The sequence below is a fragment of the Lynx rufus genome, unplaced genomic scaffold (genome assembly GCF_022079265.1).
Source record: "Lynx rufus isolate CCGP_SWC_20201006 ecotype Redwood Valley unplaced genomic scaffold, mLynRuf1.p SCAF_15, whole genome shotgun sequence".
Classification (NCBI taxonomy): domain Eukaryota; kingdom Metazoa; phylum Chordata; class Mammalia; order Carnivora; family Felidae; genus Lynx; species Lynx rufus.
In genome coordinates, this window is record NW_025814829.1 from 42097654 (window position 1) to 42112313 (window position 14660).

The 14660-nt window shown below is 38.8% G+C and overlaps 1 protein-coding gene across 1 annotated transcript in view; it reads left to right on the forward strand.

The window, feature by feature from the left end:
- The window catches only part of PLA2G4A (phospholipase A2 group IVA), a 158311-nt gene that overhangs the window by 9429 nt on the left and 134222 nt on the right, over positions 1–14660 (forward strand). The window lies entirely within an intron of this gene.

Consider the following 14660-nt stretch of genomic DNA (forward strand, 5'->3'; position numbering starts at 1 on the left):
CCTTTATTGGGTGCCTAGGTAAGTTCTTATGTCTGCCTTATATCATACCCTTCGGCTTTCCTCAGCTTTTGCTTACTTCTCCAGGCTCCTGGAAGCCATCAGTGCTCCCTCAAGATAGTTTAGTGCTTTATAGAATTTGAACCATTACAGCTCTATAGTGTAAGGCTGGCCAAAACATGTGGTAGTAATAATCGACCATCAGAAAAAGGTTTTCTTTTATAGCCTTGCTATCAGGATGTTCTTTCATCAACCTGAAATACATCCTTGATTTTGCAACTAAAAGTCATTTCCTTTTCTTTTTTAATCCTTAGAACTTCGGAGAACAGCTGGTTACCATAATCGACATGTTTTTTTCAGGAATGAAAATATTATTGAAATATTGACTCTTACATTTCTTCAAAGTTTAGAAGAAAATCTTGTTTTTTCAAAATTCATTATATATATATATAAGATATAAATATATATATATAAAATATAAATGTATATATATATATTTGTAAATCCTTATAACATTAAAGTTCTTTAGTTTTGCACTAAGGATGGCTGGGCACTTTCCTGAATGAGAGCAATGAGTCTGTGTGGGTCAAGCCTGGCAACATGCAGAGGAGGGGAAGCTCTTTGTGGTCAAATGCACTTAAGTTTGCATCTGGCTCGGACCTTTTCCAGATGCACTGCTTGCCACTCAAGGTTCTTCTCTGGCCTCCTTTCCTCCTACCTCAATGAGACACGCCATGAATTGGAAAGTCATTCTGTACTTTATTCCTGGGTTCTGGCCATATTTGTTAGGCTGTGGTTTAGATGTAGTTATCTAACTTCTTCCTGTCCAAAAATGAAGGGGACATCTGCAAACTGAAGGGGAGAGTGTAGCACTGTTTTTGTTAATTTCATATTTTTTGCAAGCTCACTGGGAGGGAGGGACATTTATGTCACCAGCAGAGAAGCTCAGTAGAAATATTCTTACAGACTCTACCAATGTCCTTGGTACTGTTCTCTAGCTTGTTGCTCAAAGGTTGAGAAAATGTAAATTTCCTATTTTGAAGCAAATGATGGTGTTTCTAATTTATTCCAGCCTGTGTTTTTTTACATGCAACGTCTAAATATTCAGATTGGGTTTACACATTCATTATGGTGCTAGCAGAGGTAGATAGCACAAAAAAGAACTATTTTTTTTTTGTTTTGTTTTGTTTTTTGTTTTTATCATTTTACCCTTTATGGTGCTGTGAGCTCTTCTGTCCTCAAAAATTTTACATTGAACTTTAGAACTTTAGTTCCACAGAAGTAGAGGGGGAAAACATACCGCAAGTCTCTGAAGCGTATATAAGTATCATATAAGGGGTCTACTAGACTGCATAGACTCCATGTATTTTGATAAAATCAGTTTTCTTTGTAATCCAATGTTTTTATTTCATGAACTTTATAATGTCATACTCTACTCAGGGGTTAGCTTTGCCAGATGGCCAGAGTGAGTGGTCCGTGGTACAAAAAAGATCAAGAACTCCTGAGGGTATTGCCTTCAAATGCACATTTACACAGCTCTTCATCCTTTAAAAGACTGGGTTTCCGGTTTATTTTAAAAAGCGAATTGCCAGTCACAGTATCTAGAAGCAAATTTCTAAAGCTCCTTACAACCTGAGAAAAGAACAGTGGATTTGAATTCCTATTTCATGTAACACAATCCAGGACAAGTAGAATGCTCGTTTCCAGCTTAGTGGTTTCACTTCCTGGTAGTGCCTCGGATGGGTGGGTGTATGGCTCCTCTTATCTTCCACAGTCCTGCTATATTTATTTGTCAACCTTTTCCACTTCAAGTTCACAGTCAACATCCATATTTTAACTACCTCACTAGCTGCCTGAAATAGTTATTGTGTTAGTTGAAGAGTGAAACAAACCCAAAATGTTGATAATTTCATTCAGTAATAAAATGGTTCTCATGAAACATTTAAGCCAACATGACGATTTTCCTGGGGGTTTTCCCTAGACTGTTTACTTTAGAAAAAAGATATGGCTTTCCCCTCCTGTGGCAATCTTGAGTACGTCATGAAAAAAGGGCAGCAATTAAGGGGGAGTGGAACCCTCAACAAAACACAAATACTCTCTAGGGGAGCATTTTTTGCAAACCTCCTGGTCTGGAGAGAGAAAGCTGTGGAAGTAAACATGCTTCTCAAAACATTCTCTTTTTTGCTGGCGTTTTGTGTCATGTCATTAGGTATATTTAAAAAGTGGTAACACCAAGGTCATTAATGTATCTGTTTCTTTTAAGTAAAAGAATGTTATTCTACGTTTTCTGAAAATGAACCTAATATAGTTAACACTTGTCAATGTGGTATTATTCCATACTCGCCTATGTGGCAAGAGGAATTTTTTTTTAAATAGTCCATCTCATATTTGCAAGTTAACATCTTATAACTATAATTCAAATTCGGAAAAGTGTAAAAGATGAAAATGACTCTTTTAAAACTTTATTTGACCAACCATAGAAATTCAGTTTTTCATTTCTCTCAAATTCATATCTTGAGTCTATTCTGCATCATCAAATAATAACTTGGCAACTTCAGATTTTGGTCAGGCTAAAATATATATATATATATATTTATATTTATATCCTTTTTATTTTGGATGCATCTCCTTTTTAGCCTGAGTATGTGAAGGGCAGGGGAGAGGAGGGAATGTGGTAGGGTATAAAGAAAGAGTAGCTGGTTGAGAGTGAAAGACTTTGTTCAGCTGTTTCTCCTACTGGGTGAACTTGGCTAGTGTCAAGAGGAAAAATTTCTTTCTACCCTTCAAGATTCTTCTGGCTGGTCTACGAATTAAATTGTCATGAGACAGATTAACAAGAGAAAAAAACCCCAAAGTTTAATTATGTGTGCATAGAAGCAAGTCCTAAAGAAATGACCAGTGTAGGCAGTTTGTATACTTTTTAGACAGAGACAATAAATCTGTGAGAAATAGGACAGAGAAAACTTATGTTTAGGCACTTTAATTGATAAGGAATCCTAAACTAATTTGGGTTGGGGTACTAAATTAGTAAAAGTAACAAAGATTGTTCAAATAGCCTTTTCAGCTCGGAATTCCCTATCTTTGGTGATGGGGATGTCTCTCTTTACCTTCTGGTCCCGTGAGGGTACCTTTCACATGGGAGATTTATTTCCTGCTTTCTGTAGACAAAGGTGGGGGTGGGAGGGTGGGATGTGGCAGTCAGAGTGTTCTTTTTGCATTGGCTATTTCTTAAATAACTTTTATTTTAAAGTAATCAACATGCATGGACTCCAGGGTGGCTCAGTTGGTTAAGCATTTGACTTCGGCTCAGGTCATGATCTTGCAGTTTGTGAGTTCCAGCCCCGCGTTGGGCTCTGCTCTAACAATTCAAAGCCTGGAGCCTGCTTCAGATTCTGTCTGTCTGTCTGTCTCTCTCTCTCTCTCTCTCTGCCCCTCCCCCACTTGCACTCTGTCACTCTCACAAAAATAAACATTAAAAAAAATGAGAAAAACAAAAAAAACCCTTAAAAATAAATAAATAAATAAATAAATAAATAAATAAATAAATATATAAATAAATAAACAAACAAACAAAATATTCAATACGCCAAAGTGGCACAGTTTGGAGCAGTCTGCCCTTGGTCTGTCTACTAGGTTTGTTTATACCTTTAGGCCTCAGCTCGTATATTTGCACAAAGAAGTTCTGCCTGGGTGGTAGTTGTGCATATTTCTTCCAATTTTAAAATTTTGTGAACTGAACATACACTGAGAATGTGGCTTGGTTTTGGCCATCTAGAGATGAAACAGTGGAAAATAACAGCAAACCAGAGAGTCAAGGAAAGAAAAGCTGAGAACTGGCTCAGGGGTGACGCAACATTCTTACTTTGTTTGCAATGCAGCGTGTGAAACTGGGCAGGCCAGTTTCCTCAGCCCTTGCAATAGGTTCATCTGGATTAGACTTCCCAATTGTGAAGTGGTGGGATGAACTGTTACGTATTGTGTTTCAGTTATAGAGTGTGTGTGTGTACATGCATGCATCCGGTGCACGCATGCATGCTCTTTTTAAATAACCGGGTGAGGGAGGCGTGCCCATTTAAAAGATGCTGTGGCCTCTCCTCTTCATCACATCCACAGTTCTCCTTTAGATGCATTTCCTAACACATCTGGACCTCTCTGGCTGGCTGCGCCCCTTTCTCCTCAAACACCATATTTCTCCATTAGCGACCATGTGCTCCTTATTTAATGGCTATGTTTACATTATTGGTGTGTTTTAGACTAAATTGTGCCCACCCTCCATTCATATGATGAAGCTCTAAGCTCAGGATCTCAGAATGTGTCCTTATAAGAAGAAGAAATCTGGACACACATAGAGACACCAGGGGCATGTGGGCATAGAGGAAAGACCATGTGAGGACACAGGGAGAAGGTGGCCATTTGTAAGCCAATGAGAGAGGCCTCAGAAAAAAAAAACAATCCTGCTGACAGGTCAATCTTAGACTTCCAGCCTCTAGAACTGTGAGAAAATAAGCTTCTATTTGGTTAAGCCACCTAGTTTGTGGCATTTTATTACCATAGTCCTAGCAAACTAATACAAAGTGCTCCTCCCATCATGCCATCTCTCTGCTAAGATTCTTTCACATGCAGTTGTTTATTGTATGATGTCTTGGAATTAATGCCTGTCCTTTAGGGTCTTTGATGGAGTGGCAGAATGGTATAGAAAGTAAGAATTTGATGTGAGGCAGAGGGTCAGGATTCTAGGGCCCTATGACCTGGGGAAAGTTTCTTAGTCTTCCTGAAAGACAGAATTCTCTTGTAGAGTGTGGTTTGGGAGACTGCCTCAATTTGAGTTGCCAATTAGACAAATCAGTTAACTTTTCTTAAGGTTTTTGTTTTGTTTTGTTTTGTTTAATCTCTAAAATGGCGATAATAATTCCTCTCTTGTTATGAAGACGAAATGAAGTGGTGTATATAAATCACTTAGCTCCGTACTTGGCACCTAGGAAATGTTTAATGAATGTGAACTTTTCAAATTAAGTAAGCAAATTAAAAAAATAATAAAAAGAAAATAAAGTAAGCATTGCTAAAATGTCTTCCAGTTTTGTCGTTCTAGGGTCTGTAAATAGGCTTTGTTTCCCCTTGATTATTTCTCAACACAAGACCTCATCTGTGGTTTTCCCCAGCACTCCATACAAATTCCCACATTTGTTCATTCATCTTTTCAGTTAGTAGTAATTGAGGGATCATTTGGGGCTCATGCAGGGGAAGGAGCTAAAACTTCCCTCATGCTGCTCACAGTGAGGGGAGACATATGCTATATATAATGGTAATGTGGTATATAACAGTGTGGTGAGAGATCTCAAAAAGAAATGCAAGGGTCCTAACCTTGTAGGATAAGGAGATAGTGAAGACGGTCAATAAAGAGATAGTTTACTTCAGAGAGTAAGTTTACACAGAACCCTGAGGGGCAGGCAGAGACTATCCTGTAGAGAACGTGTGAGGGCAGTGGCACAGCACCAGCTGAAACTGAGACAGGACAGAGCATCTCCAATGTCGCTGTGGCTCACTGTTCATGTCCTTTTCCTAGAGAAAGTGTTTCCATCTCCCATTTCTCTACATCTAAGCTTGTTCAGGATTTTGAATAGCAGCTTATTCACCTTTTCTATCAAGCCTTTTCTATTTGAAACTGCCTATTTCTTCTCGGAAACTCTAGTAGGAATTCCATATATACTGGTTTGGTTACATAACGAACTTTCAATAATAGAAGTTTGAGAGATACAGAAGCAGTGCCAGAGACCTAGGAATAAAAACAGAGCAGAAAAAATCAGTTCAAAAGGAATAGCGTGGACATTAGCCACCGGGACCGGGTTGTCTCTCTGTGGGAAATGGGGGGCAAATTCAATACCATTGGGTTCCTGGCTTAGGAAACAGACCGAGGGAATCAATCTGCACCTTTGTATCTGGTGGCATGCTTTTAGATTTCTTTGGGAACAGGAAAATTCTCTTAACAGGTTTTCTGTGGTACACTGAGAATATGGCTTGAGAGACATTTCTATCTAATAAAAAGCCATTCGTTTACTTATCTTAATTCCTGCTGTTTCTTTATTTTTCTATGCCTGTTGATGATAGCGAACCCTTTGCTTGGCCCAGGTTTTAAAAAAGCTCCAGCAAAATAATCTAAGAATTTCAAACTTTAGTCATGCCGTTGTAACAAGGATGGTGATGGTGGGAAAGATGGTGATGGTGGGAACCATGTCACCTTGCCCTTTTTGCTTTTGGAACCCCTTTCTATATCCAGCATAATGGAGAAAGCTTTGAGTTTGGAAGCAGACAAGTTAGTGGCCCAATATATATTTTTTTAATTTTAGCAGATCAAAAGCAGGAGTACAATCTCTGACTAAAACTCATTGTTGAGTATGAAAAAGTACACAGTCTTTGTAAGAGGTGCTTAACAAATTTGCCTACTTGAATTTCTTCGAAATTTCCATGGGGCGCCTGGGTGGCTCAGTCGGTTGAGCATCCGACTTTGGCTCAGGTCACGATCTCACTGTCCGTGAGTTCGAGCCCCACGTCGGGCTCTGTGCTGACTGCTCAGAGCCTGGAGCCTGTTTCAGATTCTGTGTCTCCCTCTCTCTCTGACCCTCCCCTGTTCATGCTCTGTCTCTCTCTGTCTCAAAAATAAATAAACATTAAAAAAAAAAAAAAAGAAATGTCCAAAGAGCCAAAGAAGTCTCAGGAAATTGAAGCAATTTGGCAGAGGCGGGTAGGGGGAAGCGCCAATTTCATAAACAACAATTGCAAATGATCATTTTGTATATTTGTGACCTGCTGGGCACTGTGCTTGATGACTGACATGTGTTCTCTCATTTCATCATCCCACTGCCTCTGTGAGGTGTGGGGGCCACTTCCCCCATTTCACAGGTTTGGGAATGGAAGATCAGGATCGTACGGTCAGAGAAAAGAGGAGACAAGCTTGAACTTAGATCAGTCTGGTTCCAGCAGGGAAGCCTGCCTCTAGTTCCGTGCTGAGTCCCTTAGTACCTCCTCTGTTCCGTCACACAATGAAATGGAAGGAAAGAGAAAAAGATCCTTCGCCTATCCACCTTTCCTCCAGAGGCCACAAACCTAGTAATGGCCCCTTCCCTTCCTGTTGTCCTATCACACTGTGCAGGAAAGAAAATGGACTAGTCTGTGTTTCTGGTTCTTGTTCACTTTTCCCAGAGAAGCCCGTCTTGCCCTGACAGTACGACTAAAAGCGTTTTGGACAGACCACACACTACTAAGCATTCATGGAAAGCCAAAAGTTGCATTGCACAGGCAAGTATGTTAAAGAGCATATCCAAATTTCCCTCTCATTAGTGTTCAGGAAGTTTCTAATGACAGGGCAGCCAAAAACAAAACAAAACAAAAAAACCATGTATACTCACCGACACTGATTATTCAGCTTAGTTATAAAAGACAAAACACAAAACCTCCCAAACTGCTGGTTCATGAGCATTCATGATAATTGTTGTGCAACCTGCTTGCAATAAGAGTTCCAGGACTGAGCCAGATGTGGGGGGAAAACATTTTCCCAGTGTTTAATGTGGTAAGCTGGACAGAATGCCTTAATTTCACAAAAACTTAAAATATCTACTACTATGAAGGGGAATAAAAGGATGAAAGGGTGCCTATTTGTAACTGGAATTGAAAATGCTGTCACCGTCTAACAACAATGACCAGTAATTTTATCCTGAAGAAAGTAAACTTTAGTCAGTTTTCCCATAGGACACTTTTGTTACTTCTTTAGAACTTTGGAATGAAAATTGCACATATAAACTAGACCTATCAACATGTATTGGACTCTTTAAATAACTTTTTAAGTTTGAAATAATTTAAGAAATGACAAAAAAAAAATCACAGAGCTCTCATATACACTTTACCCAGATTTCCCCAGTGTGACATTTTACATAACCATAGAACATGATCAAAATCAGGAAAATGACATTAGCATAAAGCTATTAACTAAACTACAGATCTTATTTGGATTTCGTTCTTCTTTTGTATGTAATAGATTTTATCCAGTCTGACAGCCTCTGCCTCCTTCACTTGAAGGACAATTTTGTTGGGTATAGTATACGTTGTTAAGAGTTTTGTTCTTTGAGAATTTTGAATATGTCCTCCTCCTGCTTTCAAGCCTCTGTTCTGATGAGAGGTCATGTTTTCATCTTATTTTGGTTACCTTGTACATGATGAACCTTTTTTCTCTTGTGACTTCCAAAATTTTGTCTTGGATTTTCAGTAGATTGACAATGACGTGTCATAGTCACATAAGTGTTCATTTCTCTGTCCTTATCCCACTTAAAATTGGTTGGGCTTTTTGACATGGTTTTAATAAAATGTGGGAAATTTTCAGCTATTATTTCTTCACATATTTTTTCTTTCCTTTTTTTTCTCTCTTGTCCACTGAGATTCCATTTACATGTATGCTTGTATACTTCTTGTCCCCCCGAGTCTCTAAGGTTTTGTTCATTTTTCTCCATTCTTTTTATTTTTCTTTCTGTTCTTCAGATTGCATAGTTTCTATTCATGCATATATATATATTTAAGTTTATTTATTTAGAGAGCGTGAGCAGGGGAGGGGCAGAGAGAGAACGGGAGAGAGAGAGAATCCCAACCAGGCTCTGTGCTGGCCTGATGTGGGGCTCGATCCCACAAGCCATGAGATCAAGACTTGAGCTGACACTCAAGTCAGCATCAAGTCAAGTCAGCTCAGGTCAAGTGTCAGTCAGACGCTTACCTGACTGAGCCACCCAGGCATCCTATTCATGCATCTTTAAATCCATGGATTTTTCCAGAAAGCTCAAATCTGCTGTTTATCCTTTTTAGTGAATTTTTCATTTCAGCTACGTGTTAACTCCAGAATTCCCATTTGGCTATTTTTTTGAATGTCTGTATCTCTTTATTGCCATGTTACCGTGTCATACTTTCATTTATTCTTTCTGATTTCCTTTAGTTTGGTGAACATGTGTATAACAGATGCTGTAAAATATTTGTTGGTTAAGTTCATAATCTGAAGTTCCTCAGAGATAGTTATTATTGATTGCTTCTCTTTCCTGTGTCTGGCTCACATTTTCCTGGCTTTGTCTGTTTGTTTCTTTTGTTTTTATTGTTGAAAACTGAACATTTTAGATTATATATTGCAGCAACTTTGAATTCTCATCTTTCCTCTGGTAAGGTTACTGCTGCTGTTTGTTTTAGTGACTTCTTGAGCTGGTTCAGTGGAGTCTTCCCCTACAGTGTTCAGACTCTGATACTCTGATGTGTCAGCTCAGTTTTTATTTTTCATTCTTGTTTTTGTTTTTAAGCCTGGTTTCCTAACTATTGCCCCTGGGTCAGCATAGTTTAACTGTCAGGCAGTGATAGCTAAAGTTTTGCTTAGAAATCTTGAACAAGTAAGTCTACCTTTTGCTGTTTAATCTGCATGTGGCCCGGGGAATACTTTCAAATACAGGGAAGTTACAGGTTCTCCCTGGTTTTTACTTTCTGGATTTGCAAGCCCTCCCTTTTAGTGAGTATTTGGCTAAGTCCTCTCAGCTTTCTTCTTAGGAGGTACAGCCTTGCATATATACACAGCCTTCCAGACTAGGAGTAAGTGGGTCAGAGCAAGGTGCTCTTTGCTGATCTCCTCCTCTCAATCTTGCTATTAAATTTCTGAATGGTCTGCTCTTTTGTTGGTCACCCCAACCAGTAAACTTCCCACATTGTTTGCTACTGTATCTTTATTGTTTTTTACAATTCACCTAGACATGGGATTTTCTATACTTTGTTCCAAATACCAGTTGTCTCCTCTCTTCTTCAAACAGAAAGGCAATAGAGCTATAAATCCTCAGGGCTGTCCTATCTTCCCAACTAGAACTTCTATGCTGTGGAACTGGAGGACGGTAGGAACAGCTTCTTGCTATAAAATGTCATAGACCTCCAGGACTCTTATTGAGATTTAATAGATACACAACATTACCTTCATTTCAGGAAGGTTGTAACATAGTGATTCAACTTCTCTATATGTTATACTGTGCTCACCACAAGTGTAGCCACCATCTGTCACCGTATTATGCTATTACAATACTATTGGCTAGAGATTTAGTAGAGTTTTAAAAATAAGTGCCTTTCATGTGTTCTGTGTCCCTTGGTTAGTTTCCAGAGTTGTTGTTTATGATAACTCTGACCACTTTTATCAGTGCTTTCTGGAACGAGAATTTCCCAAGTTCCTCATTCTGCCATTTTGGCAGTTGGCACACCTCCATATTGAACTGTGAAGTGGAATCTTTGGTCAAGACTTTAAGACCTAAGACCTAAGATATAATAAAATACTAAAATAGTTGTGCTACAGCCTGCCCTTTTACATTTTGAGAAAATCAGGTGAGCAAGAGCAGTGTTTAACTCTAAAACACCATGCATACTTCACCGGTATGAAAGCTTAGAATAGTAGAGATGTGGGGAGGACTTTGAGATCAGAGTTTTGTGTTGTTGTTTGTTTTGGAGAGAATTGCTTGGAGTAGAATCCTTCTTCCTTTGGTGAGAGATCTGGAAGGAATATATCTCCTAACCCCCAGTCAACAGGAGGGACTTTTGGGGCACCTGAGTGGCTCAGTCAGTTAAGTGTCCGACTTTGGCTCAGGCCATGATATCAAGGTACAAGCGTTCGAGCCCTGCCTCAGGCTCTGTGCTGATAGCTCGGAACCTGGAGCCTCTTCAAGGTCTCCCTCTCTCTCTGTCCCTCCCCTGCTCATGCTCTGTCTCTCTCTCAAAAATAAATACATATTAAAAAATAAAAAAAAAACAATAAAAAAAGAGAGGGGACTTTAAAGAGACTACTTGGGAAGTTTATCAGAGAGTCTAATATGGTCTCCTACATAGGCTGGTGTCTCGTCAGGCTTGAAAAACATAGAGGGACACAGGTAGCAGAATGGAGAGTTTCTTTGGGAAGGAATTGCATTCTCAGTCTGTTGAAGAAAAGAAAGGAAATAGTTGTAAGTATTCTCTGTGGACTAAAGAACCATGGGAAAGGATTTTAAGTCCTATACAAGGGGGTTGCCTGCTAGAATGAAAGAACCTCAGAAGACCTGTGGATGTAAACCACAGGGTGCATGGGGGCTTCGAAGAAAGTGCAAGCCTTCAGCTAGAATAGAGATGCATTGCTACATGCCAGGGAATACAAGGAAGAGATCTCAAAAGTTGAGTATCTCAGAAGAATTCACCAAGGCATCTATTTACGAAAAGAAAGAATCAGCTTTAATATGTACCAGGCCCAGAGATCACAAAGCCTGCTTAGGATAGTAGAGTGAAGTAAGAACTTTTTTTTTGCTTTTGTATCTTTGCCAGCCTTCTCCAGCCACGAGGGGTTAAAAACCAGAGTTCACGAGTTAGAACGATTCGACTCTAGACAGGGAGGGAGAGAAGTCTATGACCTTACCTTTCCTTATAGGCTCTAGTTTAGGGAGGAGAAAAACTTCAATTCTAAATCAAGCCTAATTTGATTGAATACATGGTCCTAAAATTTTCATTTCTAAATTATATATGTTTTAACAGAAACATTCTGAGGCTGACTGAGGTTTCACCAAGGTAGGAGAAGACTAGCCCTGAATGGATTTAAAAAGCAAAGGAATGTTGCTCTAGGATTAAATGCCATGAGTTTTGCTTGTTTAATATCTGTTTACCTCTTAATTTCTAACCTAATAAACGTGGATAGTTAGCTATCATAAGCATATTTTCTGCCTTTAGCTTTAACATTGGGAGTGCCTCTGTCCAGGTCTTGCCGCAGGATACAGTAGTAACAGCGGTGGCGAATAGTTAGGTGATGAGCGCAGTGATTATGAATGGAGTTGCTAGGAATGACAAGAGGAAATAAAGTTGCTGACACCAAACTTTGGGTGCCAACACACATTTCCTCTAAACATTTTGAGTACTACTCTCATCTGTTCTGAAATATCAGTTCTGCTTTTTTGTAAAAAAAAAAAAAAAAATCAAGATTGATGTTTAACATCCCTTGACATTAAAAATAGGAATGAAAGAGAAGGATATCAAAAGAGGGTGCAGGTACTATTTCTGTGAATCTCCTTCATATATAAAACTGACAGTGTGTATTATTCATCCATCCATCCAATAAATATTTATCCTGAACCTACTATATTTTCGGCACTGGTCTAGGCATTAGGGATAACTCTATGAACAAGATAAATGCAGTCCCTGACTTTATGCACCCCTTAGTTTTCTCAGGAAAGTTGAGCGAAAGTCCTGAAGGAGAAGTACAGATGCAAATGGAGTCAGTAATAGCAGACCAGACATACCCTGAAGGTCATAGAAGACTTCTCTATGGAGAAGTGACAGTTAAGTGACAGTTAAGCTGAGTCCTGAAAAATGGGTGACTTGGCCTCCCTTCTGTTTCCAACCTCACCATTAACCAGTTACTCATCTCTCAGTTCCTCAAACTGGAAAGCTATATTCTAAGCCCACTGCCTCCCCTCCCTCCAAAGCTAGCTGTCTTCCAGAGATCAGACTTCAGATTATTTTCTAGTTCTGCTTTTTGCTCATTTCCATCATTTTATACACCTCTAATTCTCATCGCTTCATTTATTTCTTGGATTATTTGTTTTCTGACTGCCTCTAGAAATGAGAAAAGGGAATGTAATATATCTAGCTCATTCACTTTCACCTCTCCAGACCCTGGAATAGTGCTTGACACATAGGGCTTATGCCTTAAATATTTGTCGAATAAATGGGTGGAGGGAAGTGGTAGGTTACAGCCCTGAGTGACAAGAGTATGACACCATTGAAGAAAGGAAAGCAAACAGTATGGCTATAGCATAGAAAGAAAAAGGGAGGGTTGTGGGATAAGACAGAGGAATTTGATAGAAATCATCTTGAAGTCATTGGACCATTAATTTCAAACTTCCATTAGCGGGTCATGAAATCAATTCAGTGGGCTGCTACCAGATTTAAGCACATGACATAGAATTAAAATTAGGATATACTGGTCTTTGTAAAACTGTCAAATTTGCTTCCATATTTTATTTATATGTGTGTGTACATACATTTGGGTATTGTGACATAAAAAGGTTTTCCTACCATGGTTTGCCATAAATAGGTATGAAAGACACACAATAGGTATGAAATTGAAAGATTTCTTTTTTTTTTTAATTTTTAATGTTTTTTTTTGAGAGAGACAGAGCATGAGCAGGGGTGGGGCAAGAGAGAGAGGGAGATGCAGAATTTGAAACAGCTCCAGACTCTGAGCTGTGAGCACAGAGCCCGACTTGGGACTCAAACCCACAACCGTGAGATCACAACCTGAGCCAACGTCAGACGTTCAACCCATTGAGCCACCCAGATGCCCCACGAAATTGAACAGTTTGAAACTTTAGAATGAAAGAATAGGAAATCACTGAAACTAATTTTAAAGTTTATTTATTTATTTTGAGAGAGAGAGGGAGAGAGATATCGAGTGGGGAGGGGCGGGGGAGGGGGGACAGAGGATCCAAAGCAGGCTCTGTGCTGACAGTAGAGAGCCCAATGCAGGTCTCAAACCCACAAACCGTGAGATCATGACCTGAGGCAAAGTCGGAAGCCCAACCAGGAGCCACCTGGGCACCCCTAAGAATATTTTTATAGAAGAATAAGTTTCAAGATTACTTTCCAACTCTAGATGTTATTCATAGAGAGTGTTGATGCTTTTAGCAACCTGTGAGTATGAAGTACCCGGCTAGGCTGCAGTTATTGCCACCACTAGGTTACCTTATGTTAATTAAAGGCAGAAGCTATGCTTTATTCACCATTGCATTCCCAGTGCCTAGCACAGACCAGGTAGATGATCTCTTGTGTGAAGCTACTGTTTGTGAATTGAAAAGCTGTGGAGCAGCAGATGCTCTTCTGCTATGTTACTGTAATTAGTATTTTTTTAACATGAAAATTTTGGTGAGAATGACTACCATGGTCCTGTTAATATTTCAAGGTTCCACTATGGATAATACCAAGTAAAAAGTGTATAGGGCTACAGTTTCATAATACACAAATGGTCTGGCTCGCCATTTGCTTCCTAGTGCTTTGCATAGTACAAAGTGTATTATAGGCATATTGTAGGTATTTGTTGAATGATGAACCCATCAACATGTTGATTTTCCAACAATAATTACAGGAAACAGTACATCTTTCAAAGTAAATGTATAGTTATTAGTCTATGTAATCTTGATCTTAAAAAGGAAACTTACAACACAAAAGCAGTAAAAATGAATATTTCTGTGAAAAGTCAAGAAACTCAAAAAAGGTGATAAAATATAATATATACCTAAAACATGGGGAGGAGAGAAGAAAAGAATGAGTTCAAACTGGAACAACCATCAACTTAATTTAGACTGCTGTATGAAGAAGAGGATATATACAAAACTAACAGTAACCAAAAATCAAAAACTACTAAACATGCGATGAATAAAGAGAAAGTTAACTCCAGATATATCACTAAAGAAAATCAACAAAACATAAAGGACAGAAAGATAAGAAGGAATCCAAAAAAATCTTCGGAAACAATCACAAAACAAATAATAAAATGGCAATACATATTTATCAACAATTACTTTTAATGTAAATAGACTAAACATACCAATCCAAAGACATAAGGTGACAGAATGGGTAAAAAAAACAACACCTATCTA